Below are 20,815 nucleotides of genomic sequence, written 5' to 3'. Positions count from 1 at the left end.
TCTCTTTGGAGACTAGATATAATGATCTCATAGGATGCTCATTCATAAATGTTCATGTGTCTAGAAGCACATTCCTACCCCTAAATGTGAAATTTTGAACTCTGAGAAGAACCTAAAGTAGCCTAAGGTAACATCGTATAACTACTATTGGCATGTTTGGTGCTGCTAAAGCTTTAATGATCATGTGCAAATTGTTTTTCCATAGTCAAAATCATTTCTTTATACTATGATCTCCCATGATGACTGAATTCAACTGAATATTGTTAAAACTTTTTCATATCACTTCTGGGATTCAGTGGCTCTGTACAATTTTTATCCTAGAGATCCAGACCTCTTATAATCAGCTCACCTCCAGCTGTTCAGGCTTCCTCTACTTCTTTATTCTCCCATGAGAACCATCCACTATATAGTCAGGCTGGTCTACTGCCTTCCACCTGCTGCATGCCTATCCTTTGGCTCTGGGGTAGCTTCATGAGTTCCTCCAGTGCCCACTCTTCTCAGACTGCCCATTTCTTGCCCCTCCTTCAAGGACCACTCAGGCCCCCCTCTTGGAAAATCTTCCCTAAAAAGCTGCCACATTAGGGATCAGTGTTACGTAGAAAAAGAATATCTGATTTGAAGTTAGAGTCTCTGGGTTCATGTCTGTGAGATGCCTGAGATCAAAGTCACTTATCTTTCTGGGGCCTCAGTTTCCTCATTTATAAAACAGGAGTTGTGATCCTGGCTCAGGCTAACTCCAAGATTGTTGTCAGAAACAAAATAATGAATACGAAAGTGTTTTAAAAGTTTCATAAGTGCAGGGCATTAATGTTATTTCTTCCTTCACTAATTCTCTTCTTGTCCTTATTGTCTATGCTACATATTTAATAGTACTTGATATACAGATCTATGTATCCTTCAGTGGCATCATATACCTGGAACTATATTCTTGCTTAACATAATGTTGTACAGGAAAATGGCTTACCTACTATGGCCGTTTGGGTCTCAGCCCTCCTGCTAGATTGGGACCTACAGGGGTAGGAATGGCATGAATGGTATCATATGCTTCTTCTGTTCCCCATGATACCCAGCACAATGCCGGACACAATGATGGTGCTGAATAACCACTTAACTAGGTGCTCATGTAGCCTCACTACCCTATTTTGCCAGCTTAAGTTAACGTCTTAAAAAGTTTGAATTATCATCAAGTTGAGAATTACAAGATGATCTGCGTTAGCTATAGGGCATGGTATACATCTCAAAGATATGTTACTGTGTCCTTCAACAGAAAATTGGTGGGATGATGGTGGTAATTTTGTGCTCATCTCTCACTACGGCTTCCAAAGTCACTGGAGAAGAACAGGCTAAAATCAGATTCTTTAACAGTGACTAGGAAACTATGTGATACAGGTTGGCCACACTTTATGAAAATCCAATTTCTAGAAACCCAAATTTATAAAACTGAAATTTTTATTTCATTTTCACAGGAGTCTTTTACTAGGAAATTCTTCATCCTTATAAAACTCGAGAGTCAATTAAAACAGACAATGCAAAAATGTTTAATTTTCACTCACCAAGTCAGAACCATAACTATTGAGTAAATTGCACCTGCACATGTGGAATAATTTTACACTCATAAAAATCTTCATTCTTGGTATTTACTTGCTCAGTGAGTCATTTGCTTAAAGGTGATCTTGGTTTTTGCTTCTCCTGCTTTGGTCAAAATGTTTCAGCTTAAAGATATGTAATAAATGGGAGTTTGCTTATCTTAAGATGAGGCAGCAGAATTGGTCTCAACTGAAAGAATCTGTACTCCAATTGAACAAAGATTGTTCTTTCAACTCTCCTTTGATGCTTGGCACTGAAACAAGGAATCTAAAATTAGCTGCTTTCAGAATCCAGGTGTGCTTCTAAGTGGAAGCAATTCAGTTCACCCCAGGAAGTCACAGAAATTGTTGGAATAGCACATAGAGGTCTGGTCGAACTGCTTCCTTCCCGAAAGCCAACTTTTCAGGACTGCCTTCCCCTGCAGGGAACAGAAAACCACCATATAGTAGAGCTGAAAGGGACCAGAGGGAGCATCTCATATAATACCTTTCGTTCCACAGCTCATGGGAATAAGTGACTGGCCTCTATGAGCCTGTACTCATATCTGCAAAATGGGGTCACAGTGCTTGCTAGCCCACTTCTCAAAGGTACTGGAAGGATTAAATGAGTGGGTTTTGTTTTTTTATTTTTTAAAGATTTATTTATTTATTTTTAGAGAGGGAGAGTGTGTGCAAATGCAGGGAGGGGCAGAGGAAGAGAATCTTCAAGCAGACTCCCCTCTGAGCATGAATTCCAACATGAGCCTCAGTCCCATGACCCAGGAGATAATGACCTGAGCCAAAACCAAGTGTCAGATGTTTAAGTGACTGAGCCACCTAAGTACCCCTAAGTGAGATGGTGTTTGGTACTTTTAAGGCATGCTTTATTTTTTTTTTCTACAGTCATTTTGGTGGTTTTAAATTATGTCTACACATTCTTTAACACTCCTCCCACCCACAAATCCTCCCCTTCTGAATATAGGCAGGCAACCTAGAGACTTGTTTGTAACCAATAGAATGTAGTCTGTTCTGAGGCCAGGTCAGAAAAGGCAACTCAGCTTCCACTTGGTTCTTCTGGGACACTCGCCCTGGGTACCATATTACAAGTCCAGCTACCCTGAGACCACCATACTGGAGGGAAGCCACATACTGGCAGTTCTAATCTTCAAGTCCCTTCTAGGCCAGACACCAGGCATATGAGGGGTGATCCTTCAGAGGATTCTAGCCTTTAGCCATTGAGACACCCCAGATTTTAAGCTTTCCCAGTTGTCATCCCAGACATCATGGAATAGGGATAAGCCATCCTTGTTGTGCCCTTTCTGAATTCTTGACCCAGAGAATCCATGAGCATAATAAAATGGTTGTTTTTGTTTTGCAACTAAATCTGTGCTGTTACACAGTAGTGATAAAATGAACAGCCGTACCAAGTAACGATGATCACAGCAACCACAGGAACACCACCAAACATCATACAGGCTCTGTGCCAGCTACAATGGCAAGCATGGTTTCCCTTACTTCATCCTGACCAGAACTCAGTGACGAAGTCATGATTTTTCCATCTCATGACAAAGAAACTCATGATCAGAGGGGCTAATGGTTTAGCTAAGTTCCACAGGGGCTAATGGTCTGGTCACAGACATATAGGTCTGGCCTGACTGCAAAGCCCACCTCTGAGCTATAGCTGAGTCCTTCCCATATGGTGGGTGACAGCCAGACTGTCAAGGCAAACCTTTGGACCTCCACTACAAGGGCCATCCCCTCATGCCCAGTCTGTTTCATTCCTCCAATTCCTCTCTTTTCCCATTTGCCACTTACAATCCTCTTCTTTCAAGAGATGGGATAAAATTTCTTCAGTTTCCTGACTTGGCCAACTTTCAAACTGGTCTATTATCACAAGGGAGGTTTCTAGCATTCTGCTGGCAGCCATTAGGTCTGTCCCTAATGCCGAAACAGCCACATAGCATTATCTCAGATGCTCTGCTCTGCCTCACAGGCCAAGCCCATCAGATTTAGTTTTTTTCTGAGCTGCTGAGAGAAAACAATTTACAGAGAAACGTGTTCACACATACTAATCTCAAAAACATGCTGTGTGATCCATTTGCTCCTGGCCCCCAGAGCCATTAACACACTTGTGACAAATTATCTAGAGGGTTCTTCACACATTGGTGCCAGCTCTGCTAGGCTGTCAGCCTCCAGACTGCTCCTACACAAGGGTGTGTGGCTCAGGCTGCTGCCGTAGCAGGACTTCCCCATCGGAAAGGGAAAATCCATGCCAGCTTTTGCCCCGATACCCACAGATTCCTTGAATCTGCAGATCCACCCAAAGGCCCCAGGTAAAAACATTTCTTTGAATATCTTTAGGAACGGCACCCAGAATGCACCTCTTTGCCGTGCATTTAAAGGTCTACTTTGGCTTTTCGTGTTTATTCTCTGAATGGTACCACCTACACACCCAATTGGTCCAGCCCTCCTCAAGCACAAACCTTGGGCACCTCTTGCTGGCAAGAGGTCCACCCTCTTCAAAGGCAGGCATGAAAGAAGGTAGGCACTAATTTTTCTACTTAAAAGGTCAGTCCCACCTGACCTGAGTGTGAAGGGAGTGGGCTCATTTGTCCTAGCAGTGAAATTCCCGATAGGGTCCATGCCTCATGCTCTACCACGTGACTGCCGTGCTCCTAAAAAGGCTGTGACCAACCAGCTAGCGCCTCTGAATGTGGAATGGCCCCAGAGCTCATGTGTGGAGGGCCGGGAGGTTTCTCCTCCGCAGGCTCCAGCTCACAATTTAAGTCAGCATTGAGCTTCTACAGTGTGTTGAGCATTGGAAAGTCTAAGTAAGATTTATACAACAAATTCCTGCCCCTGGTCACAGGTGAAAACATCGGTTCTCAGTCTCTAGGTAGACCAACAGCCATCAATCAGTTGGGAAATGTGTCACATTTATCGTCGATAAGAAGTACTGAAGATTTAAATGAAGAGTGGCCTTGTGGTTATATGAGCAATATGGTTGCTTTCACTTGTCCTGACAGGAAAAAAGCACTAGAAAGGGAGAATGTGGTAGATGTCACACTTGTGACTGTCATCTGTTTTATGTCTCAAGGGGAGAGGCTGAGAAGTGCCCCGAGACCCATGAGGGCAGAGTGTGGGTCTGTTACACACACAGTCACTCTCTGCAGAATTAACGAAGGAGCCTCTTCTACCCTTTCTCATAGAGAAGAGACTGCTACCCGTAAATCCAGAAGCTGACCAAGCAGAAGGGGTGGCTGCCTTTAGACCCCAGCAAGATTTTGTTCATTTGTGGTTTAGGGAAAGAGGACTGTACCAGTTATAGCTGTGGCAATTTGCTCATTATTATGATCATCACCTCTCTATTGATATCTCACAGGTGACCCATGATCAACCATGTGGCAAACTGTGCTAAGTTCATCTCTTCAGTAATAATAATACTATTTATTTCTATAGTGCTTTACAGAACATTTTCACATTCTTTGGTTCTGGTGGGTTCGACTTGAAGATGTTCTGAAGTACGTCTTATCCCCATCTACACGTCAAGAAATAATTTTGGAGATGTTTTGCTCCAAGTGCATGGCAGGTGAGTGACAGCTGAGATTTGAATCTAGATCTCCTGTTTCCAAGCTGTGTCTCATGTATTTACCCAGGTTGTGCTGCACCCAGCCCCGTGTGGGTGAAGAACAAAGGTGCAGCTACATCTTTGGTAAAACATCTAAAGCGAAAGCCAGCTGGTTTCATATCGATGGATGGATGCTTCATCAGCTCATGGAGGCCTGTTTTTCCATAGCGGTGACACCTCAGCCTCTCTCTACTTGGCCTGTCTTCTTGGCTTTATCTTATGAAGCAGTCCTCCTGCAGAATGTCCTCTGCTTTAGGTACACACCTCCCCTAAACACACCCACATACTCACGACTATTTCAGACTTGGCAGAGGGGAGGAGGGAGTACTTCCACTTAAAGCTTTAATAAGCAGTTCAGACTGCAGGTCTGAGTCCCCAAGAGCCTACAAATCTTACTTCCTGCTATTGGAAGACCAGATACCTAACAGCTGACATGGTCACATGTCAGGAGGTGGAGGGGTGGAGGGGTGGAGGAGGAGGCTTGGGCTCTTCTGAATGTGGACTTAAGGTTACTTTACTATGACTTAAGTCACAGGAGATTTTGCAGAGAAGGAATAAAAAATTCTCCCATGGCTTTGCCCCTTCCTCTCAACACACACGTGCATGCACACACACACACACACACACACACACGCATGGATGCATGCACATACACATTCCTACCCTCCATCAGGCATTGGCTCTGTGACCAAGATATTCCACCCAGGGAGTCACCTTTGGCAGGGGAGAATGTGTGACATGGGCACTGCTCATCATGTGCCATTTAAAGCCAAGGACTTTTCACCTCTTAGTAAAAGTGTTTCTCAATCAAAGTGCTTATTGAACTTCAAACTGAATGGCCATTTAAAGGCTGATTGCAGCACTCCCACAGTCAAAGAAATGAAACTTTTGGCTTTGTTAATGCTGAGTCTTGGCTCAAGGTTTGAAGGCTGGATGGAATTTTGCCCTGTACTTGCAAACATTTGGAGAACTGCTCAGTCAGCCTTCCGGGAAAAACACGCCCGCGTCCTACTGTATGCCTTCAGCTTGGGTCTTGTCAACACAGGGATCATTGAGAGCCTGGTGCTAAAGCTCAGCCCTCCTTTGTTCCCTGAACATGAAGGGCAAGATGCAGAGTAATCAGAACACAAATGATGGAATTATGGTGATTGGTGGGGATGCCTTCCCTTTTTACAGCACTTCATCTCTCTGGAGGGCTTGCAGGGTATCACTGGACCCATACAGCACATCTCAGAGGCAAAGCTGAACCAGACTTTTATCACCATTACGTGGATGAAGAGTGAGAAATTTATAAATATATAAGAGATACAGAGTGAGAGAGCATGCGTATGTGTGAACGTGCACACACACACATGCTCGTAAAGGAGGAAATATTTAATCATTTACAATTATCCAAGATGACATCCGATGATAGGGACTTTTGTATCATTTTAATTTTTTGTTTCATATTCCATATCAGGGTTATCTGGAGTCACACTGACTCCAGGGCTTAGAGCAAACAGAGTGGGAATCCCCACAAGCAGGAGCCAGCCTGCAGCTGTAGTTCACTGCTCTTGACATACAAGAGAGGGAAAATATGTCCCTTTTTTTTTTTGGAAAATATGTCCCTTGCCATGTGGGCCGTGTGGCCCTCCTATCTAGAGCCTCTGACAATTTGAGTGGATGGTGGAGAACCATCAACGGTACAGACAAATGCATAGAATTAATGATCAGAATTTTGCAGCTCTGTGTAACATTAAAGAACCACATGAAGGTGCTTTTTAACTACATGCAGTGTTCCAGAATTGGGTTTCTTTCCCACCCTGTGTGTTAGTGTCCTTAGTAGCATGAGTTTCCCCTCTTCTAGAAAACAATGTCTTAGCCTAGGTCATCCAAGGGCAATTCTTGGAGTGCTCACTCTTAACCTTCTCCCGTCTTCTCTATCTCTGCACACCAACCCTCCAACTAGTACAGAGCCCTCTGTACTGACATGCTAGAAACCAGCCCACCGGCCAGCCTGGAGAGCCCATCATCTACTTTGTATTATCAGGTTATGGTAAACTTTGCGTTTCACTTTTTCCTACCGCCTGGGAGCTCTTGGGTTTGGTAAAAAAAAAAAAAAAAAAAAAACTGATGAAGCAGATTTCTTATGCTTATTTCCCAAATTCAACTGAAATTTTTATATATGTACATTTTATTTTTAAACAAAAACATTAACAGAAAACAAAGGGGCCTCGGTTGGTTCCTAAGAGGTAATACATCATTTGGACAGAAGTGTGTCTGTGCCCATTGTCCCTCCTTCATAAAGCACAAACCCCAGGGAAGGCCAAGGTACAGCCTCTGGAAAGGATTAGAATGACTTGTGGCACCAACAGCCTTCTGAGAGTCCCATGGCTTTTACAACTATTCCCCTGCATTCCCATGGCTGCTATGCCATTTACCACATAAAAGCCTCAAATGTCAGGGTGCCTGGACTTAGAAAATTTGTACTCTAGGCCTCTAGGGTTGTCTGAAATGGGAAAGAAAGAGATGCTGAGCTGTACAGGCCTCTCTGGGGGGTCAGGGAAGGGTGGGAGGAAGTGAGGCAGATGTGGTAACAGGCTCCAGTTTCAGCTCAGCTTCCAGGTAAGAAAGGCATTGTGGTCGGGCAGGGTCTGTTCTGGATCTGATGGGCAGGTGTGTGCTTCAGGGTTCTGGGAAAGCAGTGCCTTTGGGTTCCTTATGGAGGTGCAAAGAGGAAGACCCTCACTCCTGCTTCCCATTATAGTCAGGGAGTTGTGTTCAGACCAAGAAAATCCAGGTGTCTTCTAAAAGGAGCTCACAGTCATGGGGCCTAGAGGATGAGATCAGGACAAAGAAGTGGAGCCAGGCCAGACAGACAGCCTCCCCTCTGCTCCCCTCTTCTCCCTGTCTCTCTTACCCACACATCTGCATTTGCACCATACCCCCACTGAGACCACTGGTGCTAAGTCTAAGTGCCTTGTTTCCCGGCTGCCTTTGAAAGGAAAGGAAGTACAGTTGTCCAGGCAAGGAGTAAGATGCTTTCTGCATTGTGTTTAGTCAACTGTTAGATGAGGAACCAACCCTCTCTAGAGAGTGTCATGACCGCTCTGTGCTTCTCTTCCTCTCCTTTTCCTTCCAGAGGGAGGAGACAATCCTCCATGGGCTGCAGAGGACCAGGCAGGTGTCCTTCAGAATTAATTCCTCCCCTGAATCATTTCTTCATCAACCTCCCCACCTGGATGTAGGCTTCCCTGCTGTGCTTTGCCCCCAACCCAGCCTCACCAGGGGTATAGAGTGCAGCCTACACACTGCCCATGCCTGGACCTCAGCTGGTCATCCTCCTGTCCAAGGTCTCCAGGTGTCATGGGTCAGGTTCCCTGGGAACAGACTTGAAAGGAGATTTACATGCAAATGGTTTGCTGAGGAGTGCTCTTGGGATCAAAACCTGTAAGGGAGTGAGGGAAGAAGGCTCAGCATCTAGTTGTAACAGAGGTCTCAGCTGATTCTGTAGGGAGCTCTGAAGTTGGGTTGGCCCTTCAGAGAGGTCCTCCATGGAGGCAAAAGACCTAGATCTTGGAGCCTCTGCATCACTCAGTCACTGGATACAGTTATCCCTGGGCTGGGGGTATAACCTCGGGCAAAGCAGGGCCCTTTGGTTAAAGGGCAATATCTAGGGAGGGACCCAGCTGCACCCCTCTCCATGAACAGCACTCCTGGTAGTCAGGAGAATGAGTGCCTCTGTTCTGCAGAGAAATCTGGGCAGCACATTCCTACCAGGGACCAGAGAAAGAGGAAGATGAAGCTGTGGCCTCTAGTTCCCACTGTTTCAGGTCAACAGACCTGTCAGTAGATGAGGCTAGGGGAGGAGTGAAGGAGAGTTTCCAGGCAGCCCTGCCAGTGCCTGGAAAAGAATAAGCACCGGCTGGTTGCTGCTGGGCAGACCTGGCTTGCAGAAGATAAACTGGCTGCCATCTTAGGGAGGGAGCCCAAATGACCTGCCACAGCTTGAGTGGAGAGTCCAACACAGCCAAATAATTCATCTGAGAAAAGTCCCTAATTGGGAGCTGGTTCTAGGATGGTCTAAATCTATACCACTTTACTAGCTTGCCAAAGGTTATCGTACACAACTCTGCTTTACGCTTCCTGGTGTATGTCACTTAAGGCATGGCAGACATGGGCACCTTGGGAGGAAAGTATCTGAGAAATATTTCGAGAAATAATGACCAAAGCTAGAAGCAATGTCTGCCTATCTTTGTTTTTTTGTTCTGTTTTGTTTTGTTTTAACATTTATTTATTTGAGAGAGAGAGTGAGCAAGCAGTATGGGGGGAGGGCCACAAGGAGAGAGAGAGAATCTCAAGCAGACTTCCCACTGAGTTTAGAGCCTGATACAGGGCTCAATCTCATGACCCTGAGATCATAACCTCAACCAACTGAGCTACCCAGATGCCCCTCTGCCTGTTTATCTTTCTTATATGTATTTATCTTCTTCCTCCTAATATGCCGAATTCACCAAGTCACTTAATCTGGTCTGGTTTGGCTCCCTACTATCTGTTCCCCTACTTGGCATCATGGTCACATCTTTATTTTTCCATCTCATTCGGCAGGAGGGACAGTGGATGGTAGCCAAGGAGAGACCGTGTGAGAATAGAACAGGAGAGAAGTCCTGCACTTTGCCACTGCCAATCCTTTTCCAGGCCAGTAGGAGAGTGGCTGGTTGGGGCAGGTGAACTGTGGAAGGTTCCAGGCCTGAATGTCCCAGCAAAGAGCACACCCATTATCTCTCCCCTACACTACTATGCAGCAATGGCTATAACACAGTTTGTATTATCCCCCAAACTAATCTCCCAGAGGACAGGCTGATGCAATATGAAGCCTGTGACACAGTTAGCTAGCCCCTGGCAATAGCGTTCAAAGCGTGGCAAGGGTGAAATATTGCCCCACTGGCTGAAAGAGCCTTTGCCACCAACAAAGAGCCTTTGTGACAACAGGAAGGCTCCAAAAGCTGGGTGCAGGTGTAGACAGGAAAGAGCTCTCTCCCCCTCATGCAAGACCAAGAGGCTTAGCCCCTCTAGTGTTTGGCTACTTTCCTAAGGCCCACTCCCACATGGGCACCCAGGAGGGGCAAGCGGCTCTGGGCTGGAAGCCTGCCTACTGGGCAAGTCAGGGATGATGCCTGGGCCAGTCACCAAGGTGCTGGAGGTACAGAGTGCAGACAGGAAGCTTATGGGTAATTTTTTTTTAAGCCTACTGTTTTTTCTTTAGTTTTCATTCCAGCTGCATCAATTAAACATTAAAAAAAAATCAAATGACAACTGATTATTGAAAACCCACAAATGCCAACACTCTCTGAAAAACCCTGTTCTCTTCTTACGCCACTTCTACCCACCAGGTCCTCCTCCCTCTTCTCTGCTGAGATCCCTCTTCAAGACCCAGCCCTACAACATCCACTCCTTCCTCCAACACTTTCCTGATCACCCCCTGCCCACTGTAACTTCCCTTCCTCGCTCTTCACCTCCTGCTCTCTCCATCCCACCCAGGTGGCTCCAAGCCTCTTCTCTTCCCTTCTTCACCTTTCTAGGCTCCCACCACCCCTCGTCTGTTGACTGCTCCTTGCCTGCTCTTCCTGCCTTCTGTCTTGCGCCTTTCAATCTGTTCTCCACGCTGAAGTATTTGTTCTGAAAGACAAAGATGATCACATCATCCAGTGGTCTGAATGTTTCTATAACAGCTAAAACTTACTGAGTGCTCACTGCATGCCAGGCTGTGTTCTAAGTGCTCCACCTGGAAAACTCATTTAAAACTCATAGTAATCCTATGAAGTAGGCATTATTTCTCCCATTTCACAGATAAGGAAACCAAGACCCAGAGAGGTTAAGTAACCTGCCTAAAATTACATCTCTAGCAAGTGGCAGAGCCAGTATTTGATCCCAGGGAAATGGTTAAAAACACTGCCATCTCAAGCAACGCACTGTAATTATACTGTTTCTCAATGGCTCTCCACAGCTTTCCAGATAAAGTCCAAACTCCTTAGCACTCCAGGCCCCTCATTTTAAACTTATCCCTTTCCACTTGCAAACAGGCCCTATTCCCCAGGGGTGTGCTGCTAAAGGTTTCACAACCAGTTCTGTGCAAAATAAAACCCTGATTTCTAACATCTGCCAGTCTCATAGTGTCAGTCTCCTCACCGCGGTCAATTTCAGGATGTGACCATGGCATCCCTGAATGCGGAACTGGGGAGAGATGATCACAACCAGCCGGCAGGAGTAATCCTGGATTCAGGCACAGGACTCCACCACACACTCCACCCATCTCTATCACCCACTGTGACTCCCCTCATCAAGGATGGTCCCTGGGATCACATCCACCCATCCCCCAGATCGCTGAGCCATGGTCCACATGAAGATCTGGAAAGCTCCACTGAAAGTCCATGTTCATTTCCTCCTGCTGCCACCCACTGCTGGCAGTCTGAGGCAGGGCTGAGAACATGGACTAGGCCATGAAGGCTGCTGACCATGCTTCAGACAGGCACCGGTCCCCTGTGCTCCACCCAGGACACCCCACCCACAGCGGTTACATCCTCACCCCTGAGACGCAGGCCCAAGCCCCAGGGCATCACTACTGCCCTAGCTGTGCCTTGCCCACAGAAGTCCTGGCCTCTAACTTATGGACAGCTGTCTGGGGCTCATCTTTAGCCTCTCCTCTTCTCAATCCACCCACACCTCCAGGCTCCCATGTCTTCTAGATTCATGGTGTGATGATTCCCTAATATGGATGTCGCTGGTGCTCCATTCAGACATCGGCCAGGCGCCCCCCACTCAGCACCTCTCGGGACTCCCCCGTCCTTTTAATCCACAGACCCAGGTTTGCCTCTACAGCCCCAGCCTCTGTGACTCTACCCCATAGTCCTCGGGGAAGAGTCCTTCCAGCTTTCCAGCTGTGGCAAACCTGTGTGTTTGCATCTCCTGTCTAAGAGGGACTTGCCCACGAGCCAGGCAGCTCCAGGTTCCTGCTCAGAGGCTGGACAAATCTCCCTAACATCAGGCTTGAGCTAGAACGAACACCCCAGGAGCTAGTCCTCGGGGAAGGGGTCACTGCTGTCTCCTCCCAGCTCCTAATTAGAGACCAGGTAATTTATCCAAGGCAAGTCCTTGATTCCCCTTCATGTGTCCCTGGTGCAAAGTGCCAATGTTCCAGTTCCACCGGGTGTGGCATTTTCTTGTTAATTAAATATTTAATAAGATATTACTACATAAATCACACACGCCATATAAAAACGCCAGTTTTTACAGGTTCGTAAATGAAAGTTAATGCTCCGTGGGACCACAGCAGTGGCCTCTTTGGTCGTTCTGAATCTTGTGATACCTGGGGCCATGTCTGTGATCACCAGGCGGCATCTTTAATCGCAGCACCGGGCCAGAGATCTGGAGGGCAGCAGGGCAAACCCAGAGAAAGTTTGCGCAGGGGGGACTCCAGCTGCACAGCTGAGCCATCGGGCACGGTGACCCCTCCTACCCAATGCAGAACTGTGTGGGGCAGTGACTTAAAAGCACTTCCGAGTAGTGAAAAGCTGGGACATATGTATTAGGTGGCACTGACCGTGTGTGTGTGTGTTTGTGTGTGTGTGTGTGTCCGGAGGTGGGCGGCCCGATGTCTCTAGAGGTCTCTCTGCCCAGACTAACTGGGACTAGGGATGCTGGCGTCCTGCTGCCCTGGCCGCCGACCTTGGGCTGTGGTGCACACCCGGCCGGAGGCTGAGCCCGGCTGCCTGCCTTCCCACATGTCCCCCAGGCCCCCCGGAGCCCCCTGCAGGTTCTTTGGGTGACCACAGGGTCTCCTCCATTCGGATGGTGTCCGCCCGGCATCCTGTCATGATAAACCAATTGTGCCGAATCTTTCATGTCTACCTGTTGGAGGTTTCCAGGGAATTTTTCTAGCGCTTATCTGATTAACTGGGGGCCAAGTCACTAAGCTTCCAAGTAATGGAATCTGCTTTAAGCTTTGAGACACTGAAACAAAGATGTTTAGACAAAGATGGAGGAGATAAAAATTCATAGTCCTACAAAGGCCATGTTGTAGAGATAGAGAAAGACCTGCGGACAGAATGGGTACAGCCCGGGGTAGGGGAGGGGCGGGCAGCTCAATCCTAAACGGCAAACGGGTGACACAGTGAAAGAGGCCTCCTTTTCTATTTAACTAGCCAGCGTGTCATTGTTTTTTAAGTGGTTGAATGATTCTGAATCCGGTACAAGATTATCAAGATCCATCAAGAGCTGAGATCTACAGGAAACTGAGCACACGGGGTGGAAACTGGGCAGGAGGAAGACAAGGTTGGGAGAAAGTTTTGTGCATAAGAGATGATACTGAGGTGCCTGGGTGGCTCAGTGGTTGAGCATCTGCCTTTGGCTCAGAGCGTGATCCCGGGGTCCTGGGATCGAGTCCCGCATTGGGCTACCCTCAGGGAGCCTGCTTCTCCCTCTGCCTATGTCTCTGCCTCTCTCTGTGGGTCTCTCATGAATAAAGAAAGAAAATCTTAAAAAAAAAAAAAAAAAAGCTGATACATTGGGGGATTTGAACCATGTGAATGTATCATTCCTTTAAAAAAATTCAATAAAAGAAACCTATAGAGAGTTGGATTTACTCTGCTATTCTGAAAAAAATATGTAACATCCAACTCAACATTTCAATTAGGCAGCTCTTCTGAAATTAGAGGTTATGAAAGTACACATTTCTAGGTGTGGAAAACACCATCTGTCAAGGAGTCCCGAGCCGTTTGGCGTTCTGAGGCAGGGACATTGCGGGGCTCAGGCCTTGCAGGCTTTAGCTGAGACGTATCCAGTGACCATCACCACACCGGGTGAGCGAGTGGCTTCCTGCAAGGCCATAATATCAGAGTCTGTGGCCAGGGCAGTGATTAATGACCTTATTTGCAGAAAGAAACCCTCAGGGAGAAGCCAAGTGCCAAGGAGAGAGGCTGGCGAGGCCCTCCCCAACAGACTGAGAAGGGCAAGAGGGATGTGGACAGCCACCAAGAAAGCAGGTATGCAGATAGGAGGCAACAGTAGTGGAATCCATGCCAAGGGATGAGATAAGCGAAGAAAGAAAATTGCACCCTAGTGGCTTTAGGCTGAGAAGTGTGGTGTAAAAAGCTAACACAGCCCACAGGGGCAAATCAGACAGGCGCTGGCCACTTAGAGCCGAGCTGGACAAGTATCTATGGGAGAGTGCCAGGAAAAACACCATCGCCCACCCCCTCCCTTATTTACAGAGGGATGTGTGCCGGACTTTGGTAAAGTGGAGAAGTTAAAACTAGAGCCAAAAGTGTGATCTGGTCACCTCCAGGAAGGATGCATAAACAAAATCAGAGGGGATTGTACAGAGGAGAAAAGTTTAATTAAAAAGTCAGCAGCTATGAGAGATTTGCTTTCAGCCATTCCCCATCCCGGGCCCCCGCAGGGAGGTACAGATAGGGCAGCCTCAGAGGCCGGAAGGACGGAAGGGCTCTTCGGGGCTTCTCCTTTCATGCGGATAAGGTGTCTGGCAGCCTCCAGAATGGGGTCCTTTATGGAAGAGATGCAGATTCTCCTCGAGCCATAAATTCTCTCCTCTGGCTCCCTGTGGGCCACAGTAGGTCACCCAATGAGACTGGATAGCCACCGATGAAAACTGACCCTTTTAGCTCAAAGGCCTCTCCTGCCCTGCTCATGGCCAGCAGGCTGCAAGATGTGAGACCTGAGAGTTACCACAGGTCCCCAGGGGCTTTGAGGCCTGGCTCAGAAAGGCCCTGGAGCTCACGGGCTCTGTGGGGGTAAGGTCAGCACGCACACTTCCAAGACAAGCAAAGAGAGCTGGTTCTATAATTTCCTAACACCAAGGGAGGAGACAGAGGAGTGCAGACCATATAACTTCCCGAAAAGCACAGCTGGCAAGCTCACCCACACTGTGAGGTTACAACTCCCTGAAGTAATTAAAAGGCAGAGCATGAGAATGTCTGGATCGCTGCATAAGCATCTCTTGGGGGAAAATATGTCTATGGTATTGCGTACCCAGGGCTCCAGGAGCCAAGTTGGACACAGGTGATTATGGCTTCAAACTAAATATGTGCACAGGGATGTGGAAGTGTGAATGTGTGTATGTGAGAGAGAGGGAGGGAGGAAGGGAGGGAGGGAGGGGGAGAGAGGGAGGGGGAGAGAGGGAGATGGCGTAGATAAGAACTCTGGCAGAGTTCTTGTGATGGGCAGCAGCCAAGGCAGGCTACCATCTTCCCTCTGATTCTCTTCAAGGATACAACAGGCAAAGGGCTCAAACTGCACCACAAAGGAACTGGTGTGGCCTTTAGAAAAAAAACAACCAACCAACCAACACACACACAACAAAAACCAGAAAAAAAATTTAAAACCAAAAAACCCTACAACCTATAAACCTTTAGCATTTGAGTCTCTCTAGGAGGTGGTTCTTTCTTTCTTTCTTTCTTTCTTTCTTTCTTTCTTTCTTTCTTTCTTTCTTTCTTTCTTTCTTTCTTTCTTTCTTCTTTCTTTCTTTTTCTTTTCCTTTCTTTCTTTCTTTCTTTCTTTCTTTTTCTTTCTTTCTCTCTCTTCTTTCTTTCTTTCTTTCTTTCTTTCTTTCTTTCTTTCTTTCTTTCTTTCTTCTTTCTTTCTAAATATAAACAATTATTGTTGGAGTTTAGCTTGGAGCTAGAATGGGCCAAATTAACATTGTTTCTTCTGCTTTGTGAATTAGGAAAGGAAAATTCTAAGGGTACCCGGGTGGCTCAGTGGTTGAGCATCTGCCTTTGACTCAGGTCCTGATCCCAGGTCCTGGGATCAAGTTCTGCATCAGGCTCCCCGTGGGGAGCCTGCTTCTCCCTCCGCCTGTGTCTCTGCCTCTCTCTGTGTGTCTCTCATGAATAAATAAATAAAATGTTTATTTAAAAAAAAAAAGGAAAGGAAAGTTCTAATTCTTTGGAGAAGAAGAATTAGAGAAATTCTTTGGAGAATTTGGAGAAATCCCTTGGTGCAGGAAGGCTGAAGCACTTCCACATCCGTGGGTAGAAGGTTGCTATCAGCAGAGTCTCCTTCAGGAGCCCTGCCCACCTCGAGGACCACCAGGAGAGTTATTTGAGGGAGTGTTGGGAATGCAGCTGAGCTGCAGGATGCCAGATAAAACTCCAACACCAAAAAAGAGGGCAGAGGCAGTGTGCCTCCCATCCTTTCCCTGGGGAGAGCCCTGGTGGAGGCTGAACCTCATCCTGAAACAGTGATGAATTATACTCTCCAGGCTTATGAGAAAGGAACTACAAAAGCCTTTGAGCAAGATACTGGGGGTGGGGGTGGGGGTGTCAACTGTCCCTTGGCTTCGGCTCCACTGGGAATCGATCCAAGTCCTTGACAAAGAAGATTCTGAATTGAAATAGCAATAGCCCCTTGAGGTACTAACAGAAAAGCTGTGACCTTGGTCACAGGTGGGAACTACTAGAAAGGAGGTGTGGCTGCAGCAATGGAGCCAGTGGTGGCTGACGCAGGCCACCAGGAGGTAGACTGGAGTGGGACTGACTCCAGCCTCTGGAAAACTCCAACGGTTGCTAAAACTTGCGTCAGGCTCCTGGAGTCTGTCAGGCAAAAGCTGGGCTGTGTCTTCCATAGTCTTGGAATTCTGTTGACTTCCTGAGGAGGAAGATCAGAGTCAAATGTATTTCTGTTGCCACTGTGTCACCCTTCTCTAACTGTGTCCGTGTCCATGATGGGCATGGGTGGGTGGACGTTCATACGGATGATGGCCTGTGACCTTGCAACCTCCCTGTAAGCACGTCGGAGGGCAGGAATTTGAGAACAAGAAACCTGTCTTCAGAAAAAGAAGCCTGTCTTCAGAGGAAAAGAAATTGCTTTTCAAAAGCTTATCATCAATGTATCCAACTTCCACTTGGTGGGAAGACCATCCATAAGTGGGGAATTAGTGCGGACGGAGGGAGGGAGGGGATGAGGCTGTGGGGGCAACCCCACCCCACCCCACCCTGCCCTCAGCTTTCTAGAGAGTTAACGGGTCGTTGTTTCAGGACCACTGAGGGCAGGATGTCGGTACCCTCTGGGTGCACACACCCCCATTTGGTTCTTCTGCGTCAGTGGTTGTCCTCTCCTGCCCCTTACCCCTAGGCCTGGCTCTCGGTGGAAGCTCTGAGGAACTTCTGAAGCTGTCTGGAGAACAGCTGGAGGCGCCACATACCCCTTTAGCCCTGGACTCTGTGTTCCCAAGGCCTGCCCTCACCCAGTATGAACAACACCAGGCAGTGTTTATTGAGCACTTCATATATCTCTGTACTATTTCCATCTTATCCTTACAAGGTTAATTCTGCTATTATGTCCATTTTATACATAAAGAAACTGAGTTAGTCACAGAAAGAGGAAGTGACTTGTCTGAGGTCACGCAATCTAGTCCCAGGGTCATCCCCACGGCCACTGTGCATGGTTGTGTTCTTGCACTTTAGATGTGGACTAGAGGCAAAATGGTAAGAAACATGAAACATCAGCAGGCCCCTGGGAAAGCTACCTGCTTTAATGACTGGAACCCAAGAGTTCAGTTTCCTTAGGATCCTGCTTCTGACTATTACCTGCAAAAACTGGGACAAGTTATGACTTCCCTGGCTGCCTATTTCTTTTCCCGAGGGAACAGCTGAGTGGACCAGGCATTGTGGGTGGATTTGGGATACGCAGACTGCTCTGAAGGTGCTAAGGAAGAGAAATTAGAATCAGAAATTAGAATGTCTGCTCAGTTTTATAAATTGTGTGGTGCTGTGGCCTTGATGAGACTATCACAGGCTTTCAGAACCATCGGGACCTGCTGATCTTCGTATCCATGGTCTGAAGGACCTTCCATATTATCCGGATGAACACCTCACCTAACACAAGGATCCTTCTAGCCATACTCCTGAGATGGTGCTGAGGCCCTTCTGGGCCAGGGTGCTCTCTAGATTACCAGGGATCTCTCCCTTCTCTGCAAAGGCATCCAAACGTAGCCTGCCATAGCGTTCTCAAAGCTACACCATGTCGGTGTCCCTCTCACCAGATCTAATTCTCCCCTCTGGACAGACTAGGGTAAACTATGTCCCACTTGTCCATGAGAGCCCTTGACAGAAAGGTGAATTATCATGCCACCCCTGATGCTCTCTTCTCCAGCCAGTCAACCTTATTTCCACAGCCCTTGTCATTCTTCTCTGAATGCACTCTTTGGCCTAGCCTTCCACTGATCCTATAAATATTTACTGAGTGCCTACTAGAAAGATAGTCCATGTTGAGTGTGCACAGGCAAAGTGTAATACCTGCCTCCAGGGACTGTCTTGGAATGGGAGGGTGCAGTATCCTCAAGTGGTTGCAGTATGGTGTGGGAAGTGCTTTGGTAGGATCAGCACGGGTGGGGAGGGCTCTGAAAACAAAGAGGTTGGAGAAGCTGACAGGTGGCAGGACACACATATGTGCATGTATGCATATGCCTATGTGTGTGCATGTCCCTGATTGTGTGTGTGTGTGTGTGTGTGTGTTAGAAACTGCATTTTAGGGATGCCTGGGTGGCTCAGTGGTTGATCATCTGCCTCTGTTCAGGGCATGATCCCAAAGTTCTGGGATCGAGTCCCACATTGGGTTCTCCATGAGGAGGCTGCTTCTCCCTCTGCCTACGTCTCTGCCTCTCTCTGTGTGTCTCTCATGAATAAATAAATAAAATCTTAAAAGAAAGAAAGAAAGAAAGAAACAAACTGCATTTTAGAAGGAAGAGAGAGAAAGACCAGGTTTGGGAACAGCCTATGGTTTGGAACTACTAGAGTCAGGGGTGCAGAGGACCAGAGGTAGGTTCGAGAGGTCACCAGGGGCCAGATCATGAAGGATGATGCAGGAGACCATTCTGACGGCATTAGGGAGCTATTGAGGGCTGGTAAGTAGGAGACCAACACAACCAAATTTAGATTTTTAAGAATAATCACTCTGATTGCAAGTTGGAGAGAGGACTGGAGGCAGACATGACTGGAGGCAGGAGATGCCATAGTCATCTCAAGGAGAGCACAGCAGGACTCTAACCTCCCTTAGACTGAAAGCTGAGCTTCTATCAATGGGCCTGTGGCTATGAGCTAACCAGCGTCCACTGCTCACTCTTGTTTCATATCCATGGGCAACGGAACTCTTTTTTATAGGAACAGCAATGCCAGCTCTTTCCCAGCATTTATCTCTATGGCCAATTGTTTCAAATTTAACCTTGGCAATTTTGGTTTCTTCTTTCAGGCTACTAAAATCTGTGTGCACCTTGATTCAACCCCTGTATCTTTACTGAAGGGGAGTTACTGAAGCATTTGACAAAGGACACGTGGTGGAAGCAGTGCCAGAAGCCTGAACGCAGGTTTTCGGACTCCTACCCCAGACAGCCTGTTTACTCTGCCTCTCCAGGAAATCAGTGTGTTTAGAGGAACTGGCATCAAGATGGACTAGAAGCAGCTTAGTTGGGAGAACAGGTCTCAGTTTACACACCCCCAAAGGCAGGAAGGGAGGACCCCATATCCATTTCTAGTATTTCCTCCTGTTGACTGAAAGGATCCTGGAGTTTGAATCTAGGATCAACAGGGATGGCATTACATGTCCTCAGGCAGCCGAAGGTCACAGTTGTTCAAAGCCAATCACTGAGGCCCCTGACAATGTCAGAAGGCTGAGCGAATCTCATAGGGGGAAAAAAATCTTACAAGCAAACAAATGCTTAACAAAAGCTCCTCTATGGAGCTGAACTAGTTCAGGACTTAAAAGCTGTTCAGGGAGACCGGACAGGTGATGGGAAATGGGACACCGCTGGGGGTGGGGGCCGAGGACAGAAAAGGGAAGCAAGCCTGTAAACAGAAAGCTTCTCTGGACGAATGCCCAGAGAATCAGGGTCCTTCGCAGTTGGGATCTAATCCACTTCTGTCTCCAGACAGAATTTCTTTGGTGACTGGTTTCCCCCTTTTCACTAGTCTCTGACCCTCAGGGCCAAGAATGAGCCAGGGACTACATGCAGAGCGCTGTGCCCAGACTGATCAATGTAGCTTAGGTCAGGCACACCACACCTTCACTAGCTCCTGTCTTGCCTTCTCTCTCTTTTAAAACACAACAGACTTCTGCTTCCAACTGCATCTCCTCTGGTGAACTCATAGGAATCCCACCCCCTCCCAAGACCCAACCCTTTCCCCATAAGCTTTCCCCTTGTTCCCCACTTAAATCCTGACCTCAAATTCCACAAGTGCAATGCTTTTGCTGGTCATAAGCCAAATGTCATTACGGAAACGTCAAACCTGTCAGATGAGCAAGAATTTTATTGATCCCTTCCAAAAAAAAGCATATGCTTGTTCTAATGATACCTGTTGACTGGCCCAATTTCATAAAGGGAGCTGAAAGCAATGAGGAGCAAATCCAAAATATACTCTTCAGGCGAAGACTATGCAAATAAACCTTTACCTACTTTTTAAATATCAGGCACCCAGAGCATTTTTATGAGAAGCAAATCAAGTCATGTGCATTTTGCTCTGAGCCCCCAAGCAGGAAAAGAAGCCCCACATGGCCTGGACCGGCTCCTTGGCCTCTCTCAGATCCTTTCCTTGTGGTCTAATAGAACTCTCCTGGGTGAAGTGGTGGCCCG

At 47.2% G+C, this 20,815-nt stretch overlaps 1 long non-coding RNA gene across 1 annotated transcript in view; it reads right to left on the bottom strand.

Moving 5' to 3' along the window:
* Positions 1 to 20,815, bottom strand: part of LOC119872267 — a 77,285-nt gene that overhangs the window by 11,864 nt on the left and 44,606 nt on the right. Inside the window, exon 2 of the long non-coding RNA XR_005361238.1 lies at positions 1,554 to 2,005. This is a non-coding gene — a long non-coding RNA (uncharacterized LOC119872267). The remainder of the gene's footprint in view (positions 1 to 1,553; positions 2,006 to 20,815) is intronic.

This window comes from Canis lupus, chromosome 6 (assembly GCF_011100685.1).
Source record: "Canis lupus familiaris isolate Mischka breed German Shepherd chromosome 6, alternate assembly UU_Cfam_GSD_1.0, whole genome shotgun sequence".
Classification (NCBI taxonomy): Eukaryota; Metazoa; Chordata; class Mammalia; order Carnivora; family Canidae; genus Canis; species Canis lupus.
Note: the sequence above shows the minus strand (reverse complement) of the source record. Positions and strands in the feature narration are given on the sequence as shown.